The following is a 12605-nucleotide window of genomic DNA, read 5'->3' on the forward strand; positions in this document are numbered from 1 at the left end:
TAACAACTTTGGTACTTCAGTCTGGCTAAGAAAGAATTCAGAGTCAAGACTTAAATATAAGCAAAAGTTTACTTTGAAAATCACAGAAGTTGGAGAAGTGAGCTGTGGAAGAAGTGAACCAGCTGAGCTGTGTGGGTTCAGGGAACAAGTTATAGAGGCAAAAGAAGAGCACTTGGAGCTCAGGGCAAAGAAAGGCAAGGATACATGCACCTGGGGGAAGAAGAGAGGGAAAGGCTCTTCATGCTCCAGAGAGAGGGTGTGCTGGGGAAAGAAGGGAGTGGGGAGAGGTGCTGGTGTGGTCTAGAGAGAGCCTCGCTGGATCCTCCATCTTGAGGGTTTTTATTCCTCAGGGGAGAATCTCAATAGAATACTCATCAGCTTTTCTAGTTTGTGGCCTTTCAGGGTTGTGGTCTCTACTGATTGGTGGGCCCCAGTGGAGGGAGTCATTAGTCATCACAGCTGGTCCTGATGTCTGCCATGGCCTGGCTCTGTCTGGTGTTGCTGCTTGCTGGGCCTGGAGCTGAAACACAACTGAGGCCTAGATGTTATCTGTAGTTTGATCAAAACTCCATCTCTGTGGTCAATAGACCCAAGGCTTTGTTCCTAAGAACAAAGGTCAGAACTTCATTGTCTTGAGGACTTAATGCTTAAGGGAGTGGTCATGCAAGGGCTTTTATGAGAGTCCTATGAGGCTATTTTCCAGCCTCCTTGCTTCTCCTCTTTGGAGGTCTACCACAGGGCTGGCAATATGCCAGGGCAAGAAAGGTCAGGGGAGGATCCAAACTGCATGACCATTGATGTAAAAGGTCAGGGGGTCTAAACCACATGATCAGATATATGCTAGAGGAGGAAAGGTCACCTGGGGTGAGGTCCCACCCTACAATTGTCTATTGATAGGCACCTGGGACTTTCTGCCCTGGTGACCTTCCATACCTGGTCTATTCTTCTTTCTCTGCTCATACCTGTCTAACTGCCTACTACAGGGGGACTAGGGCAGTGATGGGCAACCTTTTGAGCTTGGTGTGTCAAACTTCACCAAAAAACTGAGCATAACTCGGGTAGTGTGTCACTTTGAGGAAAAAACTAACTCCAAGACTCTAGTCGCAAATGTTTCATCCTCAGGAGCAGCAAATGTTTCATCCTCAGCATGCGGCCGCGTGTCATCAGAAATGGCTACGCGTGTCAGTGCTGACACGCGTGTCATAGGTTCGCCATCACTGGACTAGGGGAAGAGATAGAATTGGGAATTGGAGGAAATATAAACAAGATAAATAGGGAAGATATAGAATTGCCATATAATCATTCATAAAGAAATATAGTAGTCATCTTTAGAAATGTAGTAACCTATCCCTGTTACTTGACTAGCTATGTGTTACTTTTGTGATTTGAAACAAATCTATTTAAAAAAAATTACTTATATTCTTAAATTGGTATTAACAAGCTGGAAACAAACCAGGATTTAAATATGCTGATCTATACTAATAAAAGGGTAATATGCTAATAAGACTGGGAGACCTTCCGGATGTCCTTATGGACAAAGCCATGATGGCGGTGCTGAGGCAGAGGCAGTTAGGGGCAAGCAGGCCAGCCGGTAGGGGTGGGGTAGTTGGGCGAGCAGGCTGGTGGAGGGTGGGGCAGTTGGGGACAATCAGGCCAGCAGGGGGGCAGTTGGGGGCAAGCAGGCTAGCAGAGGGGGAAGTTGGGGGCGATCAGGCCATCAGACAGAGTGGTTAGGGCCGATCAGGCAGGCAGGCAGGTGAGCGGTTAGGATCCAGCGGTCCTGGATTGTGAGAGGGATGTATGACTGCCAGTTTAGGCCTGATCCCACAGGGGTCTCAGATTGGAGAGGGTGCAGGCCAGGCTGAGGGACACACCCTTTCCACACTCCCCCACCCCCCATGCACGAATTTTATTCACCGGTCTGATAGTTTTCTATAATCCCAGAGGGATTCATTGAAGTTTAGTGGAATGCATTCTATTACTTGTAAGCACCTCTCTGAGATACCAAAGCCTTTATCTCAAAGGAAAGTACTAAGCTGTGGTGGCACCAGCTAAGGGATACCACTTTACTACTCTTGCTATATGTCTAATGCATAGTATGCAGCGTGTGAGTTACTGCTTATCAGGGAAGTTCTGACTGTCACTGTGAAATGTTGTTCTCCAGATGTTTGAGTCATTAAGAATGATGTCAACACAGCAAGTAGGCCTTCCATTTTGGTCATCAATGCCTTCAGCAGGGGTTGGCAGCCTACTGGTTTTGGCCTGATTAATAGCTCCAAATGGAAATGAGCCATGTCCAGGAGGTGGCAAAGAAATCCCTGTACTAGGCCAAGTCCTGCCCTTGTTTTCATTCTCCAAGCTGCCTGCAGGGGGCAGAGGTTTAACTCTGCTGGGGTGAGGTGAATAGGGAAGAGTCAGGTAGAAAGACTGCCTGCTCCTTATGATTTTCAAATAAGATTTGATTATCTTAGATTTCTGGGATATTTACTTTGTAAAGTAGTTTTATGTACATGATCTTAGATGAAATCTCTGAGTCCTGGTTGTGTGCAGATGAAAGACATAAGGCAACCTTTTTCTGTTTTCTCACTGACATCCATTTGGCTAGTAGAATAAAGGTTTGTTTCTTAAATGAGTGGGGTTTTTTTTGTTTGTTTTATTTTTGGCTGATGCCTTTAGACTAAGAGGACATAATATCTTTCCATGGAAAATGCATGTTAAAATCTATCCCTTCCCTAAAATGCTTCTCAGGAAAAAGTGAACAAAATGAAACAGGAACATTATGCAGTGATGGGATTAACTTCTTCCCTCCTTTGGTTCCCTTCTTTCTTTTTATTTTTATTGTTGACACTATTATGGATATCCCCATTTTCACCTTCACCCAGAATAGACATTTCTCCAAACAGGACATTCAAACGAGCAATAGAAATATGAAAAAATGCTCAATGTAAGGAGTCATCAATGAGATGCCAATTAAAAACACAATATCACACCTGCCAGAATGGCTATCATCAATAAATCAACAAACAACAAGCACTAATGAGGATGTGGAGAAAAGAGGAACCCAAGTGTACTACTAGTGAGAAGTGAAGATTGGTGTAGCCACTGTAGAAAGCAGTATGGAGTTTCCTCAAAAAACTAAAAATGGCCCTGGCCAGGTGGCTTAGTTGGTTAGAGCATTGTCCTGTAAACCAAAAGGTTGCAGGTTCAATTTATGGTTATGGCACATCTCTGGATTATGGGCTCAATCCCCAATCTGGATGCATGCAGGAGGCAACTGATCGATGTTTCTCTTGCTTTCTCCCCCGCCCCCTTTCCTCTCTCAAGTAAAAACAAACAAACAAACAAAATGTCCCTGGGTGAAGATAAAAAATAATAATAATAAAATAAAAAATGGATATATTCCACTCCTGGGAATATATCTTAAGATTCCCTAAACACCAATTTGAAACAACATATGTACCCCTATGTTCATAGCAGTGTTATCTACAACAGCCAAGATCTGGGGACACACTCTTCTTTCTTTCATTAGATTTGATTTGTATTTAGTCCTAGATGGGAAGCACATTTAATGACTTAATTATTTCTGCCTCTTGTTAGAATTGTAATGCTAATTGTTAAATAAAGGGGGGCCATTATATTTCCAGTTTTAGAGAAGAATTCTGCCTAGAGCATGAAATACCTGTTTGTGATTTTTTCCACACCAATTAACAGTTCTGTCCAGTAGGTGGACTCCTTTATGTACACCTAGGGTATTTCTTTTTCCTTTAATCAAATGTTCCTTAAATCTGTGAAAAGATGTTTCCTCATATTGAACTTTTGGTTTCACCTATTTATTATCTGAAAGGCTGAAAATAGATTCTGGGTTACTGCCTGTTCCTATTTGAGAAATAACTTGATAATTAGTTACATTTTTCTTTTCTTTTTGTTGTAGTTTATATCTTGACATTTTCATTTATAAATCAGTGCTCCTTTGAATAGCTAAACTTACCATTTTCATTGAATCCTTTTAAAATAAACTTCATTTTAAAGATATGTGAATAGTTATAATTGCTACAATTATATATTGACCCTAAGGACTAATAACTCTATTTATTGTGAAAATAAATATTTTCATAGTCTTCATGGTCATTTTCTTCATATCGTTCTGGAGTAAATGTTTGTTTATAATGTATTTTGTTTTTTTTTAACAAGAATCTGGTACATCAGTCATTTTTAAGATGGTCCCTGAAACTTACACTACTTATATTCCCAGGCTGACCTGAAGTTGGTTTTGGTAGTTTCTCTATGGACACGAGACAATTGCAGATCTTTCATCTCTAACTCCTACCTTTCACCCCAGTTCTTTGAAAAGGTCATTTCACATGGCTTATACACACTGAGCTGTTGTTTGCATGGTGAAGTTTCCATTAGTTAATTCAATACATTTATTCCAGCATGAAAAAGAAATCTCTTGACTCATAAACCCAATTTTTAAAAAGTGTCATTTAGGAAAGCTTTGTGTTCTGTTTTTCTGTGACTGGGCCAATGGGTCAGTGATGATAGCATGTGACTGGAAACCAAATTTCTCTAACAATTTACCACTTTCTCATATATTACAGGTTCCACTTCCAGTGGAAGATTTAAATGCTGAGATAAGTAGGGTGCTGTGGGGAGTGCAACCTCTTTCCTATGTTATCAAGCCTTATTTTGAAGTATTTATTCTGGACTGTAAATTTGTTAAAGGAAAGGGTTATATATTATTCATATTTGAATTTATCCTACTTTTTTGATATCAGACATGAGGCATAGCTGAACAGAATGTTTTCTATTACTTCAAAATTGAGATAACTATAATTAGAACATTCTATTAAGCAAAATAATTAAGGATCATTGTAGAACAGAAAATTAAAAAACAAGCAAAAATGAACAGATCAAATGTTTAATACTAGATCAGTTGGTAAATGAGAATTCAGAAAATATTTCAATGCAAAAATAATATGGAAAGATAGCGGACTTTGAAAGGTCCAAATCAGAGAGATTATTTCCTAAATTAAATTAAATGATGAAGATATATACCAATATCAAATCTATGAAATTATTTAAAATAAGCATGAAGAAAACAAATTTTTGGAATTATTAAATCAATTAAAAACTATTATGTTCTTCACATGCTTAAACATTTTTTTCTAGAATTAAAAAATTTAATCCAGATGTGCTGTTGATGTAATTATACTCAGGATTGGTACTAGCCTTACCTAGGATTCAGTCTAGAGTATGAAAATATAAAGCACATTGATTTATTTTTTAGTCAAAAGTTTAAGATAGAAATTTTATTTCCCACTGCTTATTACAAATAGAACTTGACCCTATTTTATATAAAATCATAACCTTCCAATTAAATTACCCAAGAGCCCATTTAATGAATATTCTGTTCATTAAATGTCTCTTCCCAATTGCAAAATTCATCACAAGTAATGAGGAATAGTACAGGTTTGCAGTAATAATGATAGTTGAAGACAGAAAAAGGGTTTAAGACCCATGATATAGTAATATTTAAGAAAATGACCAGGGTTTACTATTAAATTCTTACCCTACTCTGCAAGCTACTATATTAAACGGCATTCAAAAGTTTGATTTCTAGCCCTAGCCAGTTTGGCTCAATGGATAGAGCATTGGCCTTTAGACTGAAGTGTCCCAGGTTTGATTCTGGTCAAGGGCACATGCCCAGATTGCGGCTTGATCCCCAGTGGGGAGCGTGCAGGGGGCAGCCAATCAATGATTCTCTATCAGCATTGATGTTTGTCTCTCTCTCTCTCTCTCTCTCTCTCTCTCTCTCTTTCTATCTCTCCCCCTCCCTCCCTCTCTGAAAGCAATAATAAAAATAAAAAAGAGATTGATTTCTTTTAGGCTCTACTTAATTTCCTTTGCAAATCTGCATGCTACATTGCAAAACGCTAAGCTTACAGGATGTTCTGATCAAACTGTACTGTAAAAGCAGAGGAAGTAGTAGCCACAGGCACTATCTTTACCAGGACTTTCCTTGAGCTATTAATGTAAAACTTTAATAATTAAAAGTTTATTTGTGGCCCAGGTTCAGTTGGACCCATTAAAATGGTTTATGGTTTAGGGTAATTTATCAGATATATATAACTATTGGCAAAGTTTATGGTGCCATATAGACCATATACAGGTATGGTTGAGTAAAGAAATCAATCTTGGTTACCTCTTTTATCTTTTAGATATGGCAAGAGTAGTGGTGAAGATAAGTTAGGCAAGCTGGGAATCCAAACTTCAGAGTTTAGAAAGAAGAGAGTTTTGGTTGTCAAACAGATCTTTTTTTATTTTATTATTTTTCATAAATTATTTATTTATTTATTTATTTATTTATTTATTTATTTATTTAAATTACTTTATTGATTAAGGTATAACATATTTGTCTTCAACTCCCCCCCCCATTCCCATCCCAAACCCCTCCATACGCATGCTCCCACCCCCCTGTTGTCTATGATCACTGGTTAGGCTCATATGCAAGCACACAAGTCCTTTGGTTGATCATTCTCCCTTATCCCCACTCTCCCCTACCTTCCCTCTGAGGTCTGACAGTCTGATCAATGCTGTTCTTGTTCTTCAGTCTATGTTGTTCAGCATTTCCCTTAGATGAGTGAGCTCATGTGATACTAGGAATATACTTATAGGAACCGAAAATGAGACAAGCAATAATGATTATGCTGAGAGGCAAATGAATCAGTCTATAGTGAGTTTCTTTCTGTGCCAACAGTTCTTTTGAGTCCCAATTTCTATGTCCAACAGTTCTTTATGTGTACATAACAGCAATGATATTTCAGTTCTGGATGGTGGACAAATGGTGGTAATGCAGGTCCGACCCTCTCTGGTTTGGTCCTGGGCAATCTGCAGTGACGCACATCTGCTGACTGCTAGTATGGCAAGGCATCCTCAGCGTCTTCCATCTCTGGACTGTTTCTCTTCTGTCTTCATGGCTGGAGCACTCCTGTCAATTTTTCTCTGTTGCAGGAATCCACATGGTCTCGGAGTTATTTTCTGAAAATATACAAACATATTCTCGACCAAAAGTTAATAAAGGAATCTTTTCTATAAATTTGACTTGCGATCCTTTTTCATTTTTTGCCCAAATGATTTTCATTTGGCTTGTTTTGACACCATGTATGTTTTACCTGGGTGTCTTGCTGTTAGCATTATAAATCAAAGTTAATTTTCTAAAGTAAAAATTTTTTAGATGTAATTTATTTGCAGGATATTTTTCCTTACATGATATTCTTCTGTCCCCCCTTTTTTGGTTTAAATATTAGGAGGCTTTTGGAAATTTTATGCTGTAATCTTTTTTTTTTTTTAATGTATTTTATTGATTTTTCACAGAGAGGAAGGGAGAGGGATAGAGAGCTAGAAACATTGATGAGAGAGAAACATTGACCAGCTGCCTCCTGCACACCCCCTACCAGGGATGTGCCCACAACCAATGTACATGCCCTTGACCGGAATCGAACCCGGGACCCTTCAGTCCGCAGACCTACGCTCTATCCACTGAGCCAAACTGGTTTTGGCTTATGCTGTAATCTTGATAGCTTTTAAATTTTACTTTTTTGCACTAAAATGTGACTGCTTTAGGTTCATTATATGTTATGCAATTTTACCAATAAAAATTTTAGTTAACACTTTAGGAACAGCTTTTTTTGTCCAGTACAATTGATTTTTCTGGAATATTCACTTATTTTGATTGGCCAATTTAAATTAGTCTGAAAACTTGACTACTATTTTACTGTCAAATTTAATACTCTAACAACCATCTTATTTTATCCTGTAAATATTAGTGGAGAGGATTATTTGCCTTCTTGAGTAGGCCCTGAGCATTCCTGGTGCTAGGCTGGATTTAGATATCAAAGACCCCAGATCCCCACATCGTGAGTACAAGACATCTTCATCAAGTCTTGTTGCAGTGAGAGGACATCTGCTGTCGGCCAAATCTCTGTTACCTGGGTCCCGATTTGAGCTGGGCATGGGAAGCAAAGTAACCATGGGGGCAGGAGATCTCCCTCAGCAGGGGTGAGGGTTCAGGCCCCTGCAAACTTGGGGGGGGGGGTGAAGGTCTGTGCCCCACCTCCAAATAGATCTTATTTTGTATCTAAAATTCTGGAACCTTCAGTACAATTTTTCTGCATAGCCGTCAATCAGTTGTACTAACCACTTTTTCTGAATGTCTCTTGATCAGTAATGCCCATGATACTAGGAAGAGAGGAGAGAAACTTCCTATATTGTAGAAGTGGAATTTCTGTTAAAAGATGTGTCTGATTGCTGTCCCAAACTTTTGAACTACTCCATCTTTTCTAATGTTTTAAATCAAGAATGTATATTTTATGATAGTATTTTATTTATATTTAAAATTTTTTATGACTCTTCTGGTTAGTGAACAAGGACTCAAAGTATCTACTGTTAATAATTTTCTCACAAAGTCCCAAAAATAACAGAAAAATTGGAAGCCCAGTACAAATAATGCAGTTTTCCCTGAACCATTTGTATGTTACTGATTTGATTTTATAAACAAGGACATTCTTCCATATAATCATGATTCTACTATCAAAACCAAAAAATCAACTTTGATACATCCTGAACATCTCAAATGCTATTCAAGTTTTTCCAAATACATTATTTATAGAAAAAGGATCCAGTTCAAAATCACATGTCCCATTTTGTTGTTTTGTTTTTTAATATCTTCAGTCTGGAACATTCCCACAAGGTTTTTTTTGACTTTTATGACCTTGACACTTTTGAAGATTGCAGGTCAGTTATTTTGTACAGTGTTCCTGCAACATGAATTTTTATGATGTTTCCTCATGATTATATTCAGATCAGCCATCTTTGTCAGGAAACCACAGAAAGAATGCTTTCTTGTTTTCATTGCATCTTGTCAGGTGGTGCACAATTTCAGTTTGTTTCATTGCTAGTGATATTCACTTTAATTACTTGATTAAGGTAGTGTCTGCCTGATTTCTTCACTGTAAAGTAACTCTTTTCCCTGGTAATAAATGTTTTGTTAGAGTGTACGGTGGAACTATGTAAATATCCTATTTCTTAGAAATTAGTTGCTTAATTTGTTATTTTTACCTGCATAAACTCCAGGCTTTCTATTTTATTTTTGTGTTCAAAATTGTTCCCAATTTGCAGCAATAGACCACTTAAGTTGGCTTCTCTGCTCTTTGGATATGTCCCATTATTTGAGTATTTCTTTACTTTATAGCTTGTCCTTTCATTCCCCCCCCCCCCCCCCGCCCCAGCTTTATTGAAGTACTAGAGGCCTCATGCACGGATTTATGCATATTGAAAGGAAATTAATTAGAAGGTGGCCCACTGGGCAGGACTGGGCGAGACAGGCTGGACATGCCATGGGGCCAACCTCCCATGGTCCCTCCCCAATTGGCCATACCTGGGGTGGCACCAGGGCTCGAAGGGTGTCTGTGGCTTGAGCGGGTTCCTCTGGCAGATGGGGTCACTCGGCCTGGCCTGCGGGGACTGGGCTGAAACTGGCAGTCCAACATCCCCCAAGGGGTCCTGGAGTATGAGAGGGCACTCTGCAAAGTTGCTGTCGCTTGGCAGCTCCTGCGTTGAGCATCTGCCCCCTGGTGGTCATTATGCATCATAGCTACCAGTTAACCAGTCACTTAGGCTTTTATATATACACTAGCATTCCCGTTGCAGGAAGAATCCTGCAATAGGGCTTCCTGCTGCACTCTACCGCGCCCCGCCTGCTCTCCTCCCTTCTCCCCTGGCCCCGCCTGCTCTCCTTCCTTCTCCCCCCGACCTCCTGCTCTCCTCCCTTCTCCACCGCCCCGCTTGCTTGCTTCTCCACAGCTTTGTTCCCTTCTGCAGCTCTTGGTTACTTTCTACGCTGTCTTGATATGCAAATTAACTGCCATCTTGGTTAGGTTAATTTGCATACACACCCTGATTGGCTGGTGGGTGTGGCTTGGCTGGTGGTCATGGCTTGGGCGTAGCGAAGGTGCGGTCAATTTGCATATTACTCCTTTATTAGGTAGGACTAGAGTCCCGTTGCAGGAAGATTCCTTCAAGAACAGGGCTTCCACCAGGCTTCCCTCCTGCCACCGCCACCTCTCCCGCCCCCCCCCCCCGTGCTTCCTCTGCCACCTCTGCCCCTCACCTCCCACCCCACGCTTTTCCTCCCGCCGCCGCCGCCGCCCCCCCCACCCTCCGCGCTTTCCCTCCCTCAACCACCGCCCCCCCTGCGCTTTCCCTCCCACCGCCGCCTGGTGCTTTCCCTTCCCTCCCGCCATCTCTGCCCCCCACCCCACGCTTTCCCTCCCGCAGCCGCCGCCCCCCCGCGCTTTCCCTCCTGCCACCGCTGCCCCATGCTTTCCCTTCTGCTGCCGCCCCGCACTTTTCTGCGGCCCGCCGCCGCCTGCCGCAAACATGCTTCAATTTGGCACAGTATCTACCTTGCCCTTTGTATTTATTTACTTGGCCTTCTTGGACCTGGTAATTATTTGAATTTACTATCCTGGAATTAAACCAGGTATTTTTGTATTTGAATACATTCTGCTTTTAATTTTTAACTGTACCTTATTCTCTCATTACAATATATTTTATTTTATATATATTCTCTCTATATATGTAGTATATATTCTTTCTATACATAAATATTATTCTATCTAATAATAGACAAATATGCAAGCCACGCCCACCATCCAATCAGAGCGAGTATGCAAATTAACCCAAACCAAGATGGCTACAGCCACAGAGAGCAAGGTTTCCTAGGTAACAGAGGAAGCCAAGCTTTCCGCCTGCCCTTGCCAGGCCTAAGCCTACACTCAAGCTACAAAGTTTCAATTATAGAAGGTAAACAAATTCAAACAAATGGCGGCAGGATGGAGCTTGAGAGAGCAGGCCAGGGTCGCTGAAAAGTGTAAAAAAACTTGCTAGGGGTGACAGTCGCTATCTAGGTCAAGAAAGTGTAACATGTTTAGGGCCAGCTGGTGAAGGACTATAATAAATATATGGGTGGCTGTGACAAAAATGACCAGATGACCCGCCTTCACTGGTCTCGTCATTACCGCTGGCCCCCGGCGGCTTTTCATAAAATTTTTTATGTGGGCCAGTTATAATTCTTATATCTTGTATGCTTCAAAGCAGCAAGCTTCTTCAAAAAAGGCAGTTTATTTCACCAGATATATTCAGAAACTGTGCCTGCAACTCTTTGGTGGATACAGGACATCAGCCCACCGCCACCCACAAAAGGAGCCCTGCCCTCAACGCATGACCCCAGGCAATCATTTTCCAGAGATTCCCCCTGGGATATCGTCTAATCATATCTGTGTTGTGTGCATGGAAAAGCACTCCACGTACAACAAGCAAAATCCTAGAGTGTCTTTCAAAGACAATCCATGCAAGAAGGTGAAGAGCAACATCTGGTGCTCACTTTGCAAGAAGTACCTCTGTGTGAAACAAGGCTCATCCTGCTGGGTGGATTGGCACACAAAGGTGGAATATTGGCACTAGATGAAATGTAGACCTATTTTCTACAATGTCTCCAAGTTCCATCTTATTCTAACCACTTGTTTGCATGTAACTAACATTTTTCTGTATCATGTTGATTTTTTTTTCTTTAATGCTCAGGAGCCCAGGTATAGGGGACAGTTAGGTTCAGGGCCTCAGGTCTGGTAGGGTTAATAGTATTCCTTCCATCTCTCAGTAAGGCTATATAAAGGAGGAGAAATGCAGAGGAGAAGGGGGAAAGAGCAGCTTCTCTTATTCTTTCCAACTCCAGGATTGGTTTTCCAGGGCCTTTCTTCTGGTCACAGAAACTTTTGTATTGCATACGTTCTGAAACTCTTTGTTTTGATCAGTTTTTACTTCTATAGCTCTCCCACTGGGAAATTGTACTCGCTCTTTGTTTAATTTAGCTGTTACATAAATATGTTGAAGTGCTCCACTATTTCAGTTCCTGCTGTGAAAATATTTTGTAAGCAGCAGTATTAGAACACTTTTTTCTCTCAGCTGTATAGATCATAGGAGTTTGAAAGCATCAAGAGAATGCTTATCCAGTATACTGCAGGGCTTAGAAAAGAAGGTGTGCCCACAGTTTACCTCAAGGTAGAAGAACCCCAATTAGGACCTACATTCATGACTCCAAATTGATGTTTAAATTTTAAGTAGAAATTCAGCTTTTGTGATGTTTGTAAACCAAATAAAATGGATTCCACTTGAAATAGTTATGTTCTTCATCTCACACCCCAAATCAACTAAGTACTTATTAAACTTAATATGTGAGATAAGTTTATTCCCCCAAAAGCCACATGGGATAGGTATTGCTATGATCCTCATTTTAAAATAGGGAAATTTGAGGTCTAGTAAGGTTAAGTAACTTGTTGAGAATTAGATAGGTAGTGATAGTAGTAAGATTTTTGACTCTTGCTGTCAGACTTCTGCTTCTGTACCCTTATCACTAAGCTGCCTGCCTTGTCATCCTGTGCGTATCTTTCCTATTCTGTATGCATCTGTCATGCCCATGTATAAGAGCTGGTATAATGTTGACAAAATTTTCAGTCTTCCTACCTCTGATTGCTTGAAATTTAATTTAA

Source organism: Cnephaeus nilssonii (genome assembly GCF_951640355.1).
Source record: "Cnephaeus nilssonii genome assembly, chromosome: 1".
Classification (NCBI taxonomy): domain Eukaryota; kingdom Metazoa; phylum Chordata; class Mammalia; order Chiroptera; family Vespertilionidae; genus Cnephaeus; species Cnephaeus nilssonii.